Source organism: Amphiprion ocellaris, chromosome 15, assembly GCF_022539595.1.
Source record: "Amphiprion ocellaris isolate individual 3 ecotype Okinawa chromosome 15, ASM2253959v1, whole genome shotgun sequence".
Taxonomy (NCBI): domain Eukaryota; kingdom Metazoa; phylum Chordata; class Actinopteri; family Pomacentridae; genus Amphiprion; species Amphiprion ocellaris.
Genome location: NC_072780.1, coordinates 8,498,946 through 8,519,455, shown reverse-complemented (window position 1 = coordinate 8,519,455; position 20,510 = coordinate 8,498,946). Strand labels below are relative to the sequence as shown.

The following is a 20,510-nucleotide window of genomic DNA, read 5'->3' as shown; positions in this document are numbered from 1 at the left end:
GGAGGAGAGGCTCTTGGGTAGTTTAATCTCACTGATAAATGAAGGAATCTCTTTCTGTCTGTTTGTTCTTTGAATATTTTGAGAATCTAACATCCAACACTACTGATCATAGTCTACTACTACTACTTCATAATTCAACACAATGAGCATGTCTTTCACTTTATAGTCCACCTTGGAAACATTTCCATTTTAGTCTGTTCTATTTGCAAAGGGTTTTTATTTACAACTAGTCCCTCTCCAGTTGTCAATTTAACCCAAAACACTAATTTATGTGTCTGAGACACATATTCAGACTTTTTTTTGACATGAAAACAACCCCTTCCTGCCTTAAAATTGAACTCTACACCTGTCAATAAAGTCTCACCTACTATTCTACCACTCGCTGTAGCTCGAGCACACCAGCTCACCTACAACTCTGCACCTCTGAAGAAGAAGAAGAACGATACAGACAGCCTGTCCTGCAAGTTGACCGGTTCCTTGGGTTTCTTTCTAATGAAAATCTGGAAGTCTGAGTTTGTGTTTTTGAGAAATTGGTAGACTGCAGTTTCTAGGTGGAAATGCTCAGCAATGGCGTAATCAGCTTATTTCACTCCAGCATATAAAAAAACATCATATGCCATGTTAGCAATGTCTAAAAACCAGGCTTTCGTAGGTACGTGTCATGCTACAAATATGTGAGATCCTACTGTTCCCATGCTAAATGTCTGTCATTCAAACACTCCACTAAAAACTCAGTAGTGGTTCAGCACCCTTTTAAAAAATACAACTGTATTTCCAAAATGCAGGAAGACTAATTTTGATCAGCTCAGCATTTCAGCAATAACTAGATTCCCGTCCAGCTACAACAGTGACATTTCTGGGTAACGAAGGCACCAAATCATCATCACGGGCCACACAGAGCGGCTCTGACCTTTCAGGACACATTTTGGATGAGCAGCACACTTCAAAGAGTGAACAGTCACCCTCACAACATCCCCTCCTCAGGATGAAGCAGCGGTATCATTACTCCCCTCCTCCTCCTCCTCAATTCATCTGCCATCACACAGCTGTGTGTCACGGCCACCCCGAGGCAGCTGGGTAATGGGAACACCCACTTCCCGGTGCTTTACAAAGGAAAAAACCACAGATTTTATGACAGAAGAAACCGATCGCACAGGTGCAAACAGCTCTCCTCTGAAGAAGTTGCACAGATGTCTGGGACAAAGTTTTGATGGCAGCGCTGCACGTCACATTCTGAGCGTAAAACAAAATCTGCACAAGTAGAGACAACAGACATGATGCACAAACAAGCAGAGAGAGGCAGGAAAGACAAGCGCAGCGCCGGTTGTTGGGATCCGTCGCAGCGGTGCAGAAACGTTGACAGCACATGTACAACTTATTACCAGTCACTCGGAGGGAAACTGTCAGGGCTGCTGGCACCGGATGTGTCACCAATCTGTTATCTGTGTGCTGCCATCAAAACAAAGAAGCAGACACACAGAACCAAATGGTGTCTCTTCCAGCTGCTGGACGCTGCACAGAGAACGCACCAAATACCAAAACAGACGGATTATCAGCTTAGGGGCATAAAACGCTTATGGCGATCATAATGCCGCTACAACTCCCAGCTGCTCCGGAACAGAGGTGTTCAGCAAGCATCGAGTGTCGCCACTGACGTCTAGCGTGGGGCATTTGGTGCATGTGTGTCGCCTCTTGGTGGGGGGCTGAGGGGGGGAATTAACGGGGAACACCTCCACCACCAGAGAGACCAGCGAAGCTGATCTGCTCAGAGACAACGGGAGGAAGGGTGAGGATAGGTTCACACTCCCTTCCATAAATTCCTCGTCTGTATCTATGGAGGGAAAGTAGGAGGAGGAGGAGGGAGACAGATGGAAAGGGAGTGGAGGGAGAACCAGAGGGGGGAGGGAGGGAAAGTGATGAAAAAATAAAATAATAAAGATGGAAAACCCATGTGGGAGAGCAGCCAACGCTCTGAGCCGGGCACTCATTAGTCCATTAGCAGCACATAATTGTTCCGGTTATTGTTATTCATACATCGCTGCTTCTTACTCATGCGGTCACGAGACAAAAAAAAAAAAACACTCAAAGACGGGCGCATGCTTCCACTCTGCACAACCATGTGTTTGTATCTCAGTGTGGTGACTTCCATGTGATATAACTGGCAGCAACTTCTGCAACCTCTCTCCCAGTAACAGTCGGAACCAGGGACTGTGTTCAAGCAGCGCTGTCCTGACCCATGCTTTCGTTTCACTCCATCTCTTTGACAAACAAGGAAAAGCAGAGAGCATGTGAGGGTAGCTGAGCACGAACAAGACGGACTTTTCTATCCTTTCATATTACCTCTCAACTCCTGGCTTCATCTCACCTCGAACAGCAAGATGAAGCGTCTACAGCAGCAGCTCTGTGAGGCTGCGGGCTCAGCATGGAAACTTGATGACACTGACAATTACAGCGTGATTGATACCTGCAATATCAATATATCTGCAAGCTAATATTTAGCACAAAGATAATATTTTATCTATTAGGTTGGGTGCTGATTTATGGGTTTGGCTCCTGCTAACAATCTCTACATGCTGACTAGTGTCTATAATTTTTTTAACTTAAACTTTTGTTCAGTTTAACCCTCTGAACCCCAAAAAGTTGGTTTGAAAGGCACAAATGTCCAAATTTGCATAAACACAAAGACTTTCAACTTTAAACTTTCCATGAGGCACTCGTGTAAGTTGTAGCTCCATGAGGAAAAAGATGAAAATTGATATTTCATTAAAATCACTTACTTTTTACTGTCTACACTAAACTAATTCTGCAAAATATAACAAAAATTCCACAGTCCTCTGTGCAACCATGAAGCCACTTGTGATCCAGCTGCAACCTACAGTAACAAGACAAAAAATTTGCAACTTTTCAGTTGAACTGCAGGCTGTGTGGAGGTAGGTGTTCAGTTTTATCAAAAAAAAAAGCTTTTCCCACGTTTTTTAATGATTTATGGCATTCTAATTTTGTTACACTTCACAAAACACATCATTGAGTTCTCTCTACTTCTAGCCATCGTTGTGCTGTTTCCATAGAGGTGTAGGACTTCATACTCTAGTGACAAACGAGCCCACAGTGGGGGGGAAAAAAACGTGGCTGGAGCAAAAAATACCCAGACACTGCTGTTCAGAGGCTTAAGTGTTAGCATGCGAACAAAGTGAGACTTTAATGACTGGTAACAGCACTAGATGTAAAGTAAAGGGTTAATATCAATGATTACAATTCACTACGATGGGGTAATTTTTGATGCATTTCATCCAACAATGGTTGAGTATTGCACTAAAATTGTAGTCAACCTGATGCAACACAAATGTCTGCACAGAATCTATCCACCAGTTGAGATGGATGTCCCAACTGACTGACCAATACTGTCATCTATTAGAACCATTCTGCTAGTCAGGCTAAAAGTGTTCGCCTCTCCGACTTGAAGGTCCCACCCCAAGGATATAATCTCCCACCACTCCTCATTCTTTCCAGTTGTCTGTCCCAGCTCCCCGACTCCGGCCCTCCCTCCACATACCACTTAACCCCAGAGCAACAGCCTACAACTCACCTTCTTGACACCAGAAATTCCCCACAAACATAAAATACCTCCCACCACCCCCCTGCTGAGGAAGCAGAGATTGTAGGGTTGAACACGTCGGGACAGGCGAGCAGGGGCCAGACCCTCATATCCAGACCAGATAACCTCTGACTCAGAGCTGGCAGGGCGGCAGCTTTATCTGACTCTGGTGTCTTTAAACCACCGCCTAAATGGGACCTTGTCACTATTAACTCTGTAAGTGATGAAGAACATCGCACAGACTTTCTACAAGGCAGCTCAGATTCTAAAATACTCCCAGTTTGTATGCACAGTGACAGACAAATCAAAACAACTGTCTCCTATATCAGTGAGCACAATGACCCAATTTCCCCGCAGGGAGCGTTAAAGTTGCATCAAAGAAGCAGAACGAGATCAACCTCTTGCAAGTTATGGAGTCCCATCGAAGCAGACGCAGACTCAGGGTCGAGTTAAATTTGGAAATCTGGAAACTCAGATTTGACTTTATCATTGAAGTCGTCTTTAACGTTGTAAACTCTCGTAGATGCATTCAGAGCCATGAAAAGCCTCCGACTGTAATCATTTCTCTCCACGTCCCGGCGGACCGCTTTAAACTTTCTGCAGCCTCCACTCCTAAAGAAATAACTATCAGCTGTGAAAACTTTATGGAGGCACTCCTCCTGTAAGAATGCAAGGCCCCCGTTTCTCCCCAAAAAAACCACACATATGCTTGCAGATGGAAAGACATATGTACGTGCATGCAGCGAACACACACACACACACACACACACACACACACACACACACACACACACACAGACAGGCAAATCCCCGAGAAGTGCAAGTGGGTGTTCATGGAAAGGAAAAGGTCAAGTGCTCCATGTGTGAGACGTCAATAGACTTTAAAGCGCTAAAATACTTATCATAGCTGCTCGCACAAAGAACGTTCAGGTCAGATTTCTGGTTTGGTATTTACACAGCCTTCAGAATATGCTTCTATTGAATTTATCGTGCCAGACACCACATGATGAAATAATAACTGATAAGTCGATAAAAGGAAAACTCATAAACTTTCTTGGTCCAGCGTCTAAAGAGGGAAGCTGTTTTTCTTTATCTTCTACCACAACATTGATGTAAATATCTGTGACTCATGCGCTGGAAGTTTAATAATAACTTCCAAACAAGGCGACAAAGATAAGGTGATGAAAATCTGTGACAGATATTTCCTTCAAACTATGTGTCTGTTCTGCTCCAGAGAATGGTTTGAAGACTTGACAAGCCCTGACATGACAAGCCTCAAGGTTTGCTAAAATGTAAATTTGCACACCTGCCACCGGTGTCACCAGAGTTTTGAGCTGATGATGAAGATTTGATATGAAGTAGGCAGATCGTACGCTGCTCTGTGGAAAATTATATGCCTGAAATGACTGGGATATTGATGATAATCAATACAAACTAGAAATATTTATGTTAGTGAAGTTTTTTCAATCAAAAAACTACAAACTTTTTCAGTTACACATTCTCAAATGTAAAATTTCACTGCTTTCCTCTTATATGAGTAATAACTTTATTATATTTAATGATGCTGTGCAAAATTTTACCTTCATACTATAAATATTTTACAAGTTACAGCCCCTTGAAGTAGTTCAAGGGTTACTTTTTACAGCGTTTTTGAGCCCTCGTAACTTCATAAGTACAGGAAAAGGATACATGACATTTTCAGGAATGAAAAACACGTTTGAGCTCTGTTTAAAAACTGCAACCATCTCTGATATACATCCATTCCAGGTTTTACAATCTGAAGCCAAAATCTCATTTTTGTTCATGACGATTTTTTATGAACCCACTTTGAGCCTCAACATCATGAGGTAGATCCTAGTTTCAACAGCAAAAACTGCACTGTTTACTGTCTGTGACACTGAGTAATAAATGTAAGCATTGCCCACCTGCATGTGTGTAAAACTAGTTTTAAAAAGTGCATTTTGGGTGAACTTTGAAAGGTCGCATTGACATGTAAGAAAGATGCACGGTCAGAACAGGTCATCAGCAAATGAAAGGTCTTATTTTGATACCAGGCTCATCTTCTGTGCATGATTCCATATGCATCAGAAGTGTGTAGTTCATCCATGAAAACTCCATGTATCTATATCCTGTAATTATAAATTTATGAGGGCTCAAAGTGATGGAAAAGTGCTGCAAATTAAAAAGTGCAAAATTTCAACCCACTCCAAGGTACTTCAAGGGTCTGTAAATCTGAAAATATTCAAAATGCGAAGACAGAATTTTGCATGGCTTTATCGGATATAAAAAAAAGTTAGTGTAGAAAGAAAATCAGCTGATCCTGAGGGGATCAGGTGGGAGGCACTGATTGATTTTTCATGCAATAACCTGATACTAAACTGTGAATTTTGAACTTCGAGACCTCTGAGGAAACTGTAGACAAAATGATTAATAAGAAAAAGACTTAGCAGATAATGTAAATCACTGTCTAATCTATGACAAACATCCCGGTGGCATTCGCTCTGTTCACATCAACACTGCAGGGTTGTGTTTTAGTAGTTAGGGGGGGAAAACCCAGCAAAATGACAGAGCGTCTCAATTTCCTCCAAACCGCACACTCATAATTCCTTTAATGAGCCTTTGGAGAGAATGAAAAGGAAAGGAGTGCATGTGTGCGTGCACTGGCGTCTGCATGTGTGAGACGGAGAAAGTGAAAAGAAAGGAGGGCCGAGGGAGCAGATGCAGGGAATGAAAAGCCGGCTGTGGCGAAGTGGAGGGAAGGTGAGGGAGAGTCTGGGAACAGACGCTGGTCTTTGCATCCCTGCAGCCCGACTCGGCTTGGCACAAACAGGCCGACCCCTCGTCTCCAGCCTCCCTTCAAACGGCTTAACCGTGGCCCAAACAGCCTGGCAGCGAAGCAAAGCTCTTCCACTTAACCATATCAAAGTCAGCCCGGCGCTGCACTGAAAGAGCATTTAGAGAGGAAAAAAAAAAAGCCTTTTCCCTCAGAAACAGCATGAGCAGTCAAGGGGGAAACAAGCCTCGCTGCAAACACTTTCCTGTTGTGTTGTTTTTATTTTTCATGCATGTTGGAGGCAGCTGAGAATTGAAGACTTTTGTGTGATTGTCTGATAAATCTTTGATCAACTGCAGCTGAAAAGATAACGTCAGCTCAGTTGGCAGGCCATTAAAAATGATTTATTTTTTTCAAATATCAAGGAAATCACACTCCTCTCTAGGTGCAGAAAAGGGTTCAGGAGAGAAGAGATTTGAAGACCATCTGGCAGGTAGAAAAACTGCTAACAACTGGAAATATCTGAACAGTCAGGGCTGCTCACTTCACACACAATGCTGCTGCTGCTGCTGCTGCTGTGTTTATCTGCTCTGCTTCAGCTGGCAGATCCACTGTGGGTGGTTCAGTGCACAATAGATGCTCTTTGACCCTCAACAAACCTGGAAAGGCTTTTTTTAACACCTCTTCCCTGATTCTCACGTCTCACCTGCACTTCAAATACACACAGAATCTCAGTAAAAGAAGCTTAATAGGGAAAAATCTCCCTCAATTTCAACTTATGTGTCACCAGGGAACAGAAAATGCCAGACATTACTCACAGCACATCATCTGTCAGAAGGAGGACACAAGTAGGCGGTTGAAAACACTCATTTCTCTCAATGTTTTGGTTGCTGCAAGACGAAAATCACATAAAAGATGAACTTATAACTGGCTCATGTGAGTTTTTTTTCCCCCCTCCACTGAGCTGCATCCTTGGTGAGATCAGTTCACGCACCGCTGTGATCCACTAACCCAGTGCCCCGGAGAGCGATCCTTTCCCCCCCAAGACAGGAGAGAGGAGTTTCCCCGAGATCTCCACGCAGCTCTAATCCCCCATTTAAGCCTCCGATTGCTTCAACTCACCTCTGCAAAACTTCCCAAAGAGCGGCTCCTCAGCGGCGTCTGTGCCCGTCTACCTGCGCCCCTCCATCCATGCGTAAAACCAAAAAATAAAAGGAAAAGTGCTTTTTGTATCGCGTCGTGGCGCACAGATTTCGCGATAATAAAAAAAAAATCTATTTAAATCTCAGCTCCTGGTAGGAGATTGTGAACCGGCCGCCAGGATGAGGCGACGGATGATTCGACGTTTTGTTCCGTGATAAACAGCCGTCGCAGCGCCGTCCAGAGCAAACACTGAACCCACTCACACATTCCGGTTTGTGTTCCCTGCGCTCCTCCTGAACGGCGGCGGCCAATCACAGGCGGAGGATGTCACGGGGAGGGCGGGGTCGGGCTGTTATGTACTCCAACCATGGATGCATTAAGAAGGAGAAGAAGAAGAGTGACACCCCCCCACCCCCCCCCCCCCCCACCCCCAGACCTGTGGTGGGGGGGTGCGGGTGCATGTCGGGGTACGTGTGCGCGCCCTGAGAGCGTTAATCAAGCTTGGAGTGTGTCCTGTCTGCTGCTCTTTGTGCGTGTCTGTCTGCAATAATAAATCACAGTCGATTAGCTTTATTAGGGTTTTAAATGTGTAATAAGTGAAATTACTGCCGTTGATGCTCTGTGGAATCACAGGAGTACCATAATAAAAAATAAATATGTTAACAAAATAAGGAAATAAATGTGCACATATATAGAGGAATAAATAAAAGAATAAATTAAAAAAATAAATCTGTCAAAAAATAAGGAAGTAAATGTGCAAATACAAAAAGGATTAAAAAAAAGAATAAATAAAAAATGGTTAAAAAATAAGGAGGTAAATGTGTAACTACAACGAGGGATAAATAAAAGAATAAATTTTAAAAAATCAATTCAAAAAATAAATGCTTTTGTTTGATGGACCTTTTTTTTTATATATTCCTCTCTATATTTACACATTTATTTCCTTATTTTTTAACAGATTTATTTTTAATTAACGCTTTCATTTATTCCTCTTTATATTTACATATTTATTTCCTTTTTTAAACAGATTTATCTTTTTTTATGGCACTCCTGTGATTCTATAGCTTTCATGTGCATGTACTTCTACAAGGACATACATTAAAGTGAGAAAAAACAAATATTTTAAACCCTATAATCCAAATTTCTCATATCTGTCCACTGTAAATCAAAAAATGTAGCTGTTTTTGTTGTTATTGTTGACCAGGATAGAACCCATCCACTAAGTTCAATGTATGAATTTTTTTTTTGGTAATTGAACTATTTGATTAAATGTGGTGCCAGTCTATCAGGGAGTTTGTACCAAACTAAACTGAACAAAAATATAAATGCAGCATGTGATATTTTATTAAATTCTATCTATTGGTTTTAACATAGAGGATAAGAGATAAGTACTTGTAGTTCCAGTACATGGCACCTCTACCACAGAATGGACATCATGAAACAAACAAGTACGCATTATATTGGAAATGATGATAGGCAGATGGAAAGTGGAGTCACAGAAAAATCATTCAATCAAAAGTCAGTATCAAGCCAAACATCTACCACATGTAGAGTTAATGAGGAACAGACAGGTCTGGATGAAAATGTCCGACAACATGATTCTATCCCCAAAAATATCCACCAACCTCAATGAGCCCTTCAGAATCAAATTATCAGATACGTCCATCCGGAGGGAAAACATTCAGAGAAGACAAACTGTGGATTTCTGGACATTCAAGTGTCTGACTGAGGCCCTAAATGACCTCCAAGCATCCAGAATCCCAACAACCTGTTCTCATCTTTTTGTTGCCATCTGTAGCATTGTGTCATTGAATAGAACTGCATTTCAAGGTGGACTTTTTATAGTCATTGTTCAAAAGAGTGTCTGTGTGCTGTGCTTTATGGTTGAAAATGTCACCAATTGAACTGCACAAAAGGCTTTTTTTGTTGTGCAGCAGTAAATAAAACTAAACGATAAGAAAAACATAAAATGCAAAATGTCCTATGTAAAGGATGTACAAATGTTAAAGTGTTTTATATGTAGTGCAAATAGTATGCAAGAGTCAACAAAAAAGTGTGCAATTTCAATTTTACTGTAATCTATGGCTTTGAATTGCTACAGGTTGTCGTCTGCCACAATATGACCTGCCTGCAAATTTATAGAAGATTTGTCAGAAAAAAATCAATCGACAGGTTGTGAAAGTGGTGGTATGATCGTCCATCGATTACACAGCATAATGATAAGACATTTCTCCCAGTTACCCCTCCAATCCACTTGCCTCAGGTGGGTTTAACTGCAGCTACCTTTCCCTGGAAAAAAATCAGCAAGCAAATTGAATTACACGGAGGGGAATTACAATAAAGACAAACACCTCCGTCTTTAGAAGCTACAAACAGCATGAAACACCGGTGCTGTTATTTGAGGCTGAGAGAAAATACATTTCTGTGGCGCGACTTATGAAGAGTGACTCGTCCTGAAGTGCTCCTGCCAGCATAATTGCCCTCCATAAGTGGATATGTTGTTCCGCTGAGTCCATACAAATCCAATTCAGCTCGCCCTTCCAAGAAGCAAAGGGAGCAGAAAATGGCTTGTCCCTTTTAATCCATCAGTTTGGCATTAGTAGAGGAAGGGGTTTTATTTCACTCGTCGATGTGGTTAATGGTAAAGGTAGCGTTCAGAGGGGGTTTCGTGCAGTTGCTAATTTGGCGAGAAAATGAACTCGCGGCTTCAATTTGGTGAAATGATCTTCCAAGATAATGTGCCAATATGAGGACACTCAGACTACGCCTATAAAAAAGAAGCAACATTCTACGAAAGCTGTTCGTGTGGATCAAGAAAAGCTGGCAACGAACCTGAAAGATTAAGTTGTTGTTGTTTAAAATTAGCTATGGTCAGATGAAACTGGCAGGAGGATGTAAAGAGTCAAGAAGAAGCTTAAAAAGAAGTGCATCAGTAGTATTCATTGGATGGAACTGTTTCAGACACCTTCTTCTCATACATCCTTACAAAGTCAGAATGCTCTTTAACTCAATACTCTGTAAACTCTCTTTTTTGTGAGAAATCTTTATCAATGAATTTTCAAAGTGGACTGACTGTACTGAATCACCACCATCCTGAACCAAATCAGCAGCTTTTTGCAGTAGAGAAAAACCTCCCTGGTGACTAAGAGCCTCTTTGTCATTTCAGCTGTGAGTCACATAAGTTAACTACTTCCTACAGTTATATGAAAGCCACAGAAATCATCTTAATCAGACAGAACCTACATCAGTCATCAATCACAGCCTGCAGAGCTTCCAGCTTTAAGTACTATAAAGTTATTATAGGTGGGTTTTGTGATAAAAATGTAACGAAGCTCAGGGGAAAAGTTGAACAAAGATGTAGTCAGTGATGTGTAAAATGAACAGAACAAAGTTATTCCAATCAGCAAAGTGATTCACGATTTCCTCTTCTGTATGACTGCATCCCGAAGAAGGGAGTCTTAAAGATTACTGACCCTCAAGCTTTCACTCCGACCTCGAGTGTGACAGCTTGGAACAGTTACAAAATCTTTGGTCCTCCGAGATAATGGGACAGCACGTGGCAGAGAATAGCTCTTGTCCATTAGGTTACATAAAGATGACTGAGGATACTCCAGCTGCCAAGTCAGAGAGAGGGAAGTGATGACAGGGAAAGTTTTAACCCTCGTGTCGTCCTGCGGGTCAAAATTGACCCGTTTGAAAGTTTGAAAATGTGGGGAAAAAAAAGTTTTCACAGTAAAACTTCTGATGTCCACATTTTAAACTTTTTTGGGAAATTTGTGAACATTTTTTGGTGGAAAAAAGAAATGTTAAAAATGTTTCTTAAGAACATTCACAAAAAAATCTACCAAAATCCAGCGAATTTTGCTGGATTTGGGTTGATTTTATTGTGAATGTTCTTAAAGAAAATATTAGAAGTTTTACTGATATATATCTAATCACTTTAGATATTTTTAGGATTTTTTTGGAAGATTTTTATCTCATTTTAAAAAAATATTTACATGAATTTTCTTGCCAAGTTTGGGGGATTTTTTTTAAATAAAAATTTTAAGAGAAACTTTTAAGGAATTATTGGAATTTTCTTTCTAAAGGTTTTTGCAAATTTTCAGAAATTTGGGGAATTTTTTTGCTGAACTTTTGGATTTTTTTCAGACAAGGAAACAATATTTTTGGTGCCCGTAAATGAGGACAACAGGAGGGTTAAAGGAAAGGACTGGAGGTGTCTGGTAGGCTGATTTTGTTGTCTTCCGACAAAACCAGGCAGCTGTTTTTACCCCTGTCATGCTAAGCTATAAGCTAACTGGCTGCTCAGTATTATGCTCACCATGTCATCTAACAGTGTACTTCAAAAAGTTCTCAGTTTCACTAGAAAACATTACAGGAGAAAGATTGTTCTGGCATTTTTTTTCAACATAATCTCCTTTAAATTCAGTCTTCACTATCTGTTCGATGAAGAAGTTCACATCTTGAGCATCCAGATACTCATTTACAGTATGTATGACCTCTTCATCACTCTAAAAATGGGAAGTAGGATAGTCAGATGGAACAGGCTGGGTGAGTCAGGTGCATGGAGCTACAGTTTAAAACCACATTTGGCTGCTTCTGCCACTTGTGCTGAGCGGACGGATGTATTGTTCTGGATCAACAGCAACCAGGCCCAAGCTTTAATCTCTTTTTTGCTCTGATTGCTTCAAACATTGGAGTTTTTGTGGACAGTGATGTAAGGCTTTATAGTAGACAGTTATGCCCCAAAATGGGAGTTACACCTCTTGTATCTGGATGAGACCAAGAATCTTTTGAAGTACCGTTTTATCTTTTAGCAAGTATGCAAATTTTACAAAAGGTCGAACTACATCCTTAAAGTTTAAAGAAATACCAGCTCTGCACATTCTGCTGCAAATGCACATCCCCATCTGAGGCTGCTAAATAAATTCAGCTGCACACTTCAGACAAACTGGCCCCACACCAGCCGTTTCTTCTCCCACTTTCTTAGTCTATCTGTCGCTGTGATTGCTCCACTTCTTGTCCAGTTGTTCAACATTCTGTGGGGAGTCAACAGTAATGTCAGTCCTAACTTACTATTCCCTTTGCATCCTACTCTCTAACTATGAAATCCTGAGTATAGCACATCCAGTGAGCTCTGCAGGGTTTCCATAAGCCCCTCAGCTAACACTCACACATACTAGCATGCATACACACACACTGACACACACACACACACACACACACACACATGCACACACACCTCTCTCCTCGTCCTCGACTCTCAGCTGTTGGACGGCTCAGCCTGTAATTATGGCTGTCATCAGCAGCTCCTGGCTAGCAGCTATATTTACTGGAGAATCAGCACGCACATATATACCACAGGGAGAAGCAAAGGACCATAGAAACACACACACACACACACACACACACAGATGCAAATATACAGTAGAACCGACTATTTATAGAAGCTGTCAGTCTGTACCAAGCAACAGGTAATTTAGCGTTGGGCATATCTGCATCTTTCTCTCTAATCTTCTCAGGAATGTTCTCAGGAAGCATAGTTTCACTGCAGCTCACATGCAGCGTCGTGGAAAAAGTAAACTTTACACTTTCACTTTACTTTGTCCCCTTGTCGAGTTCATATTCTTGTACAGCAACAACAGCATGTGCTGGAAATGATATATTCTTATTGGCGGAGCACTTTTATAACGTATGTGACCTTTAATGAAGGACACACATTATTGAACAATGCCCTTTTCTATTATACAACACAGCTGACATTTTCTCTGAGAAAACATGCAACAATTTCAGGAATTATTTCTTGCTTTCCTCTCTGACAAGGCCCAGCTTTGGTCATGTCTGAGAATTCATACCCTGAACAATGCTGCACTTAAAACACGCTTGTTGAAGTTAAATATGCATATTACATGAGCACATTTTTGCATTCTGTTTTCAGTCACCCATATGTGCCACAGACAGATCACTGTGTACAGTATCCACGGCCGTACACCTCAGTGACACCTTTAGTGTCACCCCTATTCATACACAGAAAGTATGAATGGATCGACTCTCACTGACCTCCCAGAGCTGCACTTGGTTTCCTTCCATGCCAGCTACTCTGGCTGCAAGTCAGCGCCTTTGATCTGTAATGTGGCATTCAATCGCTTTCTGCACCTTCAGTTTTTCTTACTCCAAATTCTTCCTTTCATTTGTTTTCTGAATCCTTGTCTCTTGCCATTTTCTTTGCTTCTGCTTAACGGCGTCCGACCACTAAAACCAGGATGAGTCAGAAAGGCCACATGACTGGAGGGCAGGAAGGTCAAGGCGAAGGGATGTACAGGCACAGCTGATGGCGTGTGTGTGTGTGTGTGTGTGTATCTGTGTCTAAGGGAGGAAAACGCTGAGTGTTGAGTGCTGAGAGGTTACCTGTCCTGTTTACTCATTGTTGGACTTCCCCACTTTTAACCCCTTGACGCCTGAATTTATTTACAATTAAATTTTTTTTTTAAATGTGTGTTTTTGCTTTCCAGCTGATGCTAAAATAAGTGAAGATTGGTAATTTATCTATTACACATAGAACAGATATATGATAATAATAACAGATATATAATAATTAGGTCCCACTCCGACCGGTCCTACTAGAAACCAGTGCTTGCAAAAGGTTCCAAGGTACGTATCGAATATGCACAAACCAGCATTGAGGGGAACGGATACGCTATCTCAGCTGCAGTCTGAATGAAAGTGGTAGGTTGCGAATTCGCGACAATAGGCATCAAGGGGTTAAGTGCTGAATTTAAATCCAAGACACATTCTAACATTTTCAGCTCTAAAAAAACACGCAGTAATGCCATACTTGCATGCAGCTCTAAACATACAGGTGTGTTTATTCTATTGCTTCCTAAACTACACAGTAAAAGCTTGTACATGTCTGTGCAAAGTTACATGTTATACATTATCCTGTAAGTCTCTCTGAGTGAGAAATAGAGAGGATAATCATTTTCCTGCTCTACTCTGCCCTGTAGCGTGGCTCAACGATCCAACCGCTTTGGTGTGTTTGACAAATCACTTCTTGCAGGTAGGATCTGCCCTGTGGGGTTTAGAGGCGCCTCATGCAGGCGTGTGAGTCGACATCTTCATTCCACTTACAGTAACAGTAGCCTGACAAGGTAGAGGCATGTGATATGGAGTGTCATTTTTCCTATTCTTTTTTTTTCTCAAACTTTTGAAGAATTTCTGACCAGTTATAGATTTATAAGCTGCACTAAGCAATATTCCTTCAATGGATAAAATCACTTTATGCAACATGAATGCCCTCACTCTGGTTGACAAACCCACAGAGAAGTATCTCTGCAGTTCCTCCAAGCTTTCACTCTCCTGCTTTTAGTTTTAGTTTTTAGCTTTATTGATATTTTCTTAGCAAAAAAAACATAAATCGCTGATGCGGGCTACCTGTCCAACAGCAGAAAGAAAGCTAGCGACAAGCATGTGAACTAAAAACTGTTAGACTACATAAAAATGTCAAATTTTGCAAAAAAGAAAAAAACATAGAAAAGTCTCTAAAATTACAGTCATTAACTATATATTAACTAATTAAGTTATTATAAATGGAATGCCATTAATGCCAAATTAAATGTACACTGGTGGAAAAAAGTCTTCGGGCATCTTTGAAATTTTACACAATCTCAAATATTATCATGAAATATTTGTGTAAAAATCTTTTTTGTGTTTCAAACGGTGTGGCTGCATTAGAGAGACACAAGCAAATACAAATGATATTTTTGTTGTTGTTTACAAGAAAAATTTAATTCTACCAAAATGACCCTATACTCAGAATTTCTTTTTTTTATGGAACCAATCAATTTTAGGCTTTTAATGGCTTTTTTTTTTAAATGATTTTTTTAGTATTATGGATGGATTGTACTAAAAGAAACTTCACTTGAAGAGTGATTCTTAATGCAATATACATGCAAATACATGGGGTGTCCGGAAACTTTTTTCCGCCCCTGTATTTCTCTTTTTGACAGAAGATTTAGTAATTTATACAGCACTTTTCTGCTTTTTCAATTTACATGCAAATTTTACACATAATGATAGCTTTATTCGGAGCTCCTGTATTGTGGATTTAACAATGTTACTCATAATTTTAATGTAAATATAATGATCTTTATATTTATATGTACTTCTACATTCAAACTTTGTGATTCTGGAGAGAAATTAAGCAAGCTTTTTCATTACATTTGACATAATGTTTTTGATGCACTGCTCTTGAAGTTGAATCCTTCAGTCATGTCGCGTCCTTCTGTTCCCCCACTGGCCCTGCAGTTACAATAGTGTACACAATACATCGTACTTTTCACAGGAATTAAAGCACAGGTCTTGAACAGGCAAATCCAACTGGCAGCTTGTTCGTCAAACTTTTCTAATTTACATATTCCCATGAGCAGCTGCTAAACAAGAAGCACCCTCTGATCTCCAAACTTGCAGCAGGTTCTCCCTCTGTCCGGAGTCACGGGTGGTCTGCTACGCTTCATGCTTTAAACGGGGTTACCTCATTGTGAGAGAGGTTCCAAACCACTAAGTGTAAACCTCGCACGCCCAGTGTTGCCCACAGCACTGACTGTCATGGTAACCACATGGGAACCGTAAAGGAAAGGCTAGCTCTGCGGTGACACTGCCATCTGAGATCCCAGCCACATGTAAACATCTGTGACCAAAAATCTGCGACGAGTTTACACTTTAGGCTCAAACACGTCTGCTGTGAAGAAAGGAGGATTTCTGCTCTTGCATCATCTGGCTTACTGAATGTTGCAGCATTAAAATTTACCTAAAGATGGCTTTCCTTCGCTTTTGTCTGCCCTTTTATTCTCTCTCTCCTCTCGCTGCAGAAAAAGCTGCAGAAAATAATAATAGTTGGAGCCTTTTGGCTAAAGTAGGTCAGTGGAGCCAACTGTCAGAAGCAGGAAGAGGGAGATGCAGAGCGGTAATATGCCAGCTACAGTGGGTCCCCTCAGGTCAGAGCTTTTCCCAACGCAGAGGCAATGACGCACAAGCTGCAGGACTGCCGTGTTAGTCTGTGTGTTGTGTGGACAGAGACGACATCTGTGTCCAGACAGTGGAGATGTGCATGTGTGTGTGTGTGTGTGTGTGTGTGTGTGTGTGTGTGTGTGTGTGTGTGTGTGTGTGTGTGTGTGTGTGTGTGTGTGGGTGGACTGTCAGTGTGTGAATGCTTGTGTGTATGGGACTGAGCAGGAACGGGTCAGTGCATGTGTGTTTAACAATGGGGCAAGTAGATCAGGTTAGTTTTAGATCACCCTCATACCCATTCCGCCTTTTCTGTCTCACATGCTGTGATATCAGATCTGCATTTCCAGAGAATCGCATTATTACCAACAGCACAACAATATCCCTGACAAGTTTCTGATGGGCAGCGAGGGGAATGTGTAGCTACTGTATCTGAGCTCAAGTTGACAGACAGCGATAAACATCGACCGAATTGTTGCCTGAGCTGACCACCACGCTGCCGGACTGACCCCACTGTTTCTTGCTGCAGGGAGAGCTCGTTGTAAGTTTTGCTATACAGTAATCGTGGCACCCATTTGAATTGCAGCTGATGCAGTTTACCAGCAAAGTGAGTCATGTTCGCCAGGGAAATACCTCATAATAAGACAGTATTATATGCTAAACCCCAGTGCAAGAGAACCTATTTGATCTTGAAGTTATTATGAAGACGGGCAGAGAACAAACAAAAGGAGAAGTTTCCCTTGAACTCAGTGAGAAAAAATAGTTTTATGGCCTGTTATTTAATAAGCAGTTTTCCACAGAAGCACTGTAATTCCAGGAATCATTACTGTCCACATCTCCCAGAAAAACTAGTTTTATATTAAACCTGTTTTAAGTCACAGATGCATTGATATCAGTGTAAATGTTTTCCAGTATGCGACAATGTGAGAACTATCTTTTACAGAAGATAACACAGAAAAAGATGCTTTGGATAAGTTAGAAACAATGGCCTCACATAGTTTTCTTTTGCTTCTAATGTTCTTTGCACTGTGCAGCACATGTAGCAGAGTAGATGGTGGTGCGGAGTCAAGCTTAGTCTTCATGGTAAAATGATAGCTAGTTTGTTGAATACATTGCTAAAAAGTTACTAAACACTGATACCATCATTTCCCTTTTCAACATAACTCTAACAAATATATAGATATCAGAATCCCCCCAAAATCCAAAGTCATTCAGGTTCTAATTAAGATACTTGTCAATATTGTTGACTAGAGCTAAGAAATAGTGTTTGCACAAGAAATTCAGGAATAAATCAGTCAGTAAAGTTCTTTCTAAGTTCTTAAAAACTAGAGATTTACTGAGTGACTCACTCACTATTCTCTGTACTCAAGGACTCAATAGGTGACTCAGCAGTGAGCAATCAACTGATATCGCTGGCATTTACTATTCATCATCATTTTCCCTCATCACTGACAGCTACAGAGTAGTACGATTGTGATTTTTGCATCTGCAAAATGCAGTAAATTGTGGAACATGAACTACTTATTTATTTACTATTATACTTACTATTATTAATTCACTGAAATACAGTAGCAAAAATGTAGTGCTCTGGTGTCATCAATGATATATGATTGTTAATAACCGTTTTTTCCACAAAATAGCTGTATTGAAGTATTTGCTGGAAACATCATTCCATCCATCCATTCTCTATACACCGCTTAATCCTCATTAGGGTCGTGGGGGGCTGGAGTCTATCCCAGCTGACTTGAGGCAAAGATAGGGAACACCCTGGACAGGTCACCAGTCTGTCGCAGGGCTACATATACAGACAAACAACCACACTCACACCTACGGTCAATTTAGAGTAATCAATTAACCTCATCATGTTTTTGGACTGTGGGAGGAAGCCGGAGTACCCGGAGAAAACCCACGCATGCACAGGGAGAACATGCAAACTCCATGCAGAAAGATCCCGGGAAAGCCGGGACGTGAACCAGGGATCTTCTAGCTGCAAGGTGAAAGTGCTAACCACTACACCACTGTGCAGCCCTTGCTGGAAACAGTTGTTTTTTTTAATCCTGTAAAATGGGGTGAGTAATAAAATGTTAACAAGATATGTGCTTTGCTTTCAGTTGAAGGATATATCACAGATGTTACAGAGACCAGGTTAGCCCTAACCTTAACCCAGTTATGCCTTGTAGGAAATATGCTCTATAAACTTTGGCGGAAAATGCCCTAAATATAAAATGAAATGACATGCATGAATACCAAAAAGCATCATTGTCCAGATTTATTTTTTTCCCTAAAACAGCAAGAAATGCAAGTTGACTTTTCAGTGTCTCGAATATATAAGTTCCTCTGGTTGTTGATTAAACCCCTAAAAACTCATCTCTGTGTCAAAATGACATATTTAAAGTTTTTACCACATGAAAAGAATCCCTTAATACATTAAAATGGCTTAATGTAACTCTGCCTCCACCAGCTCACCTACAGCTCTGCTCAAACTGTGTTAAACTTGTGTGCTATACGTTGGCAAGTTGTGATGTTGGAGTAATTCAGCCATACATGTTCAATCCAAAAACTACCAAAGACTAAACATACAGAAAGCCCCACCCTGCAGGATTGGTTCCTTTGGTTTGTTACATCTGAAACCCTGTTTGAGTCTTTGTCTGACAGCTTGTCATACATCTGTGAGGACCCTGGGGGTGATCACAACATAAACACTGAGCTGCTACATGGTTCCTTGTTCAGAAGAATCTCCATCTTCCTCTTGCTTTCCAGTCAGTGGAGTGGGACTCCGTCCACTATGATCCAGTGCTTTGGCAGGCACCATGCTGGCTCAGAGGAGGATACTGTTTCCTTTGCCACACACAGCAAGTACAGACAAGAGCCTGGGAGAGAAATGGATTTGTGAAATCCGACCTTGCTTCTAGTCTTGCAGGCTTCTCCTCTAGCTCAGTAGATCATGCTAATATGTTGTGTAAGCGTCTCTGTGGTGGGGGAGCATCCCTTGTTTCACTCTCTGAGCAGGGAGCTGAAAACTTGCACAGCAGAAGTGAAACGGATCTCCTCAGAGCTTGTGTTATGATGGGATGTTTTCGGCCGATGCTGTTGCAAAACACAAAATTCCCCAAATTTTTCACATAATTGTTAAAAAAGTGAAGTTCTTGCAACATAGCGTTGTAAAATGTGTAGCATAAAGTTGATAAAAGTGGCTCTGTTGCAGCCTTACTGTTTACCAAAGGAATGCTGCCCGTCTACTGCTGCCATTTGCTGCAAGACAAACTCCTGCACTGTGGAAATGAGTCCTAAATTTTTCTGTTGGTGACATGCCTCCTTTAACAAGTCGCCTGCATGCTGTGTCACGCACCAAACCTACTCTGGATTGATTTGCTCATTCCGTAAGTCTCAGATGTTGTTTTGCATTAAAGGAAAGCCCTCTTGCAAAGTGTGGAGCAAAGGTTTAAATACACATCAAAGGTGTGACCTCATTCAGGTGCAGCATCGCCTCACACACTTCCACACAACCTACTGCCTCAGGGTTTCTTTAATTGCACTTCCCAACCTCATCTTGGCCAAAATCTGCAGAGGAATGGTGTCTGAATGGGGAAAACTATTGTAAAATGAGAGCAATAGATGCCCCATTGTGCTCCGGGGTGTTTTCAGAAATTGCACAAAGGAAAATAAACAAACAAACAATAGCCACTGAGCCCAGCAATTAGTGGTTTTGTCATGTAATTGGCAGCCAGGGGAGGGGTGGAAACGCATCCTATTGCACAAGAAAGAGGAACAATACAAAACATTCCTGCAAGAGAGCGGATAAACTTTTCCAAAAGCAGCAAAACAAACTGAAGTAGATGACAGCGATTTAGTTCAGTGGGACAGAAGGAAAATGCAAAACCCTCTCAAGCCTGACATGCCCGAGGAAAAGTTATTTCCCTTTTGGGTTCTGTGAACTATAGGTTCAAGAGGCGATCAAGAGGCTACAAGGCCGAGCGCTGTTCTTACTCCTCGGTT

The 20,510-nt window shown here is 41.3% G+C and overlaps 1 protein-coding gene across 5 annotated transcripts in view; it reads right to left on the bottom strand.

Moving 5' to 3' along the window:
- The window catches only part of ripor2 (RHO family interacting cell polarization regulator 2), a 95,923-nt gene that overhangs the window by 49,653 nt on the left and 25,760 nt on the right, over positions 1-20,510 (bottom strand). The window contains exons 1-2 of one of the 5 annotated variants that reach the window (XM_055018036.1): positions 7,491-7,770; positions 7,187-7,258 (exon numbers count right to left, since the gene is read on the bottom strand). The exons of 3 other annotated variants lie outside the window; for them this stretch is intronic. The gene's annotated coding sequence lies outside the window, so the exon portion shown is untranslated. Of the gene's footprint in view, positions 1-7,186; positions 7,259-7,490; positions 7,771-20,510 lie in introns of those variants that run through there. One more of the 5 variants, XM_055018035.1, reaches the window with a different exon arrangement.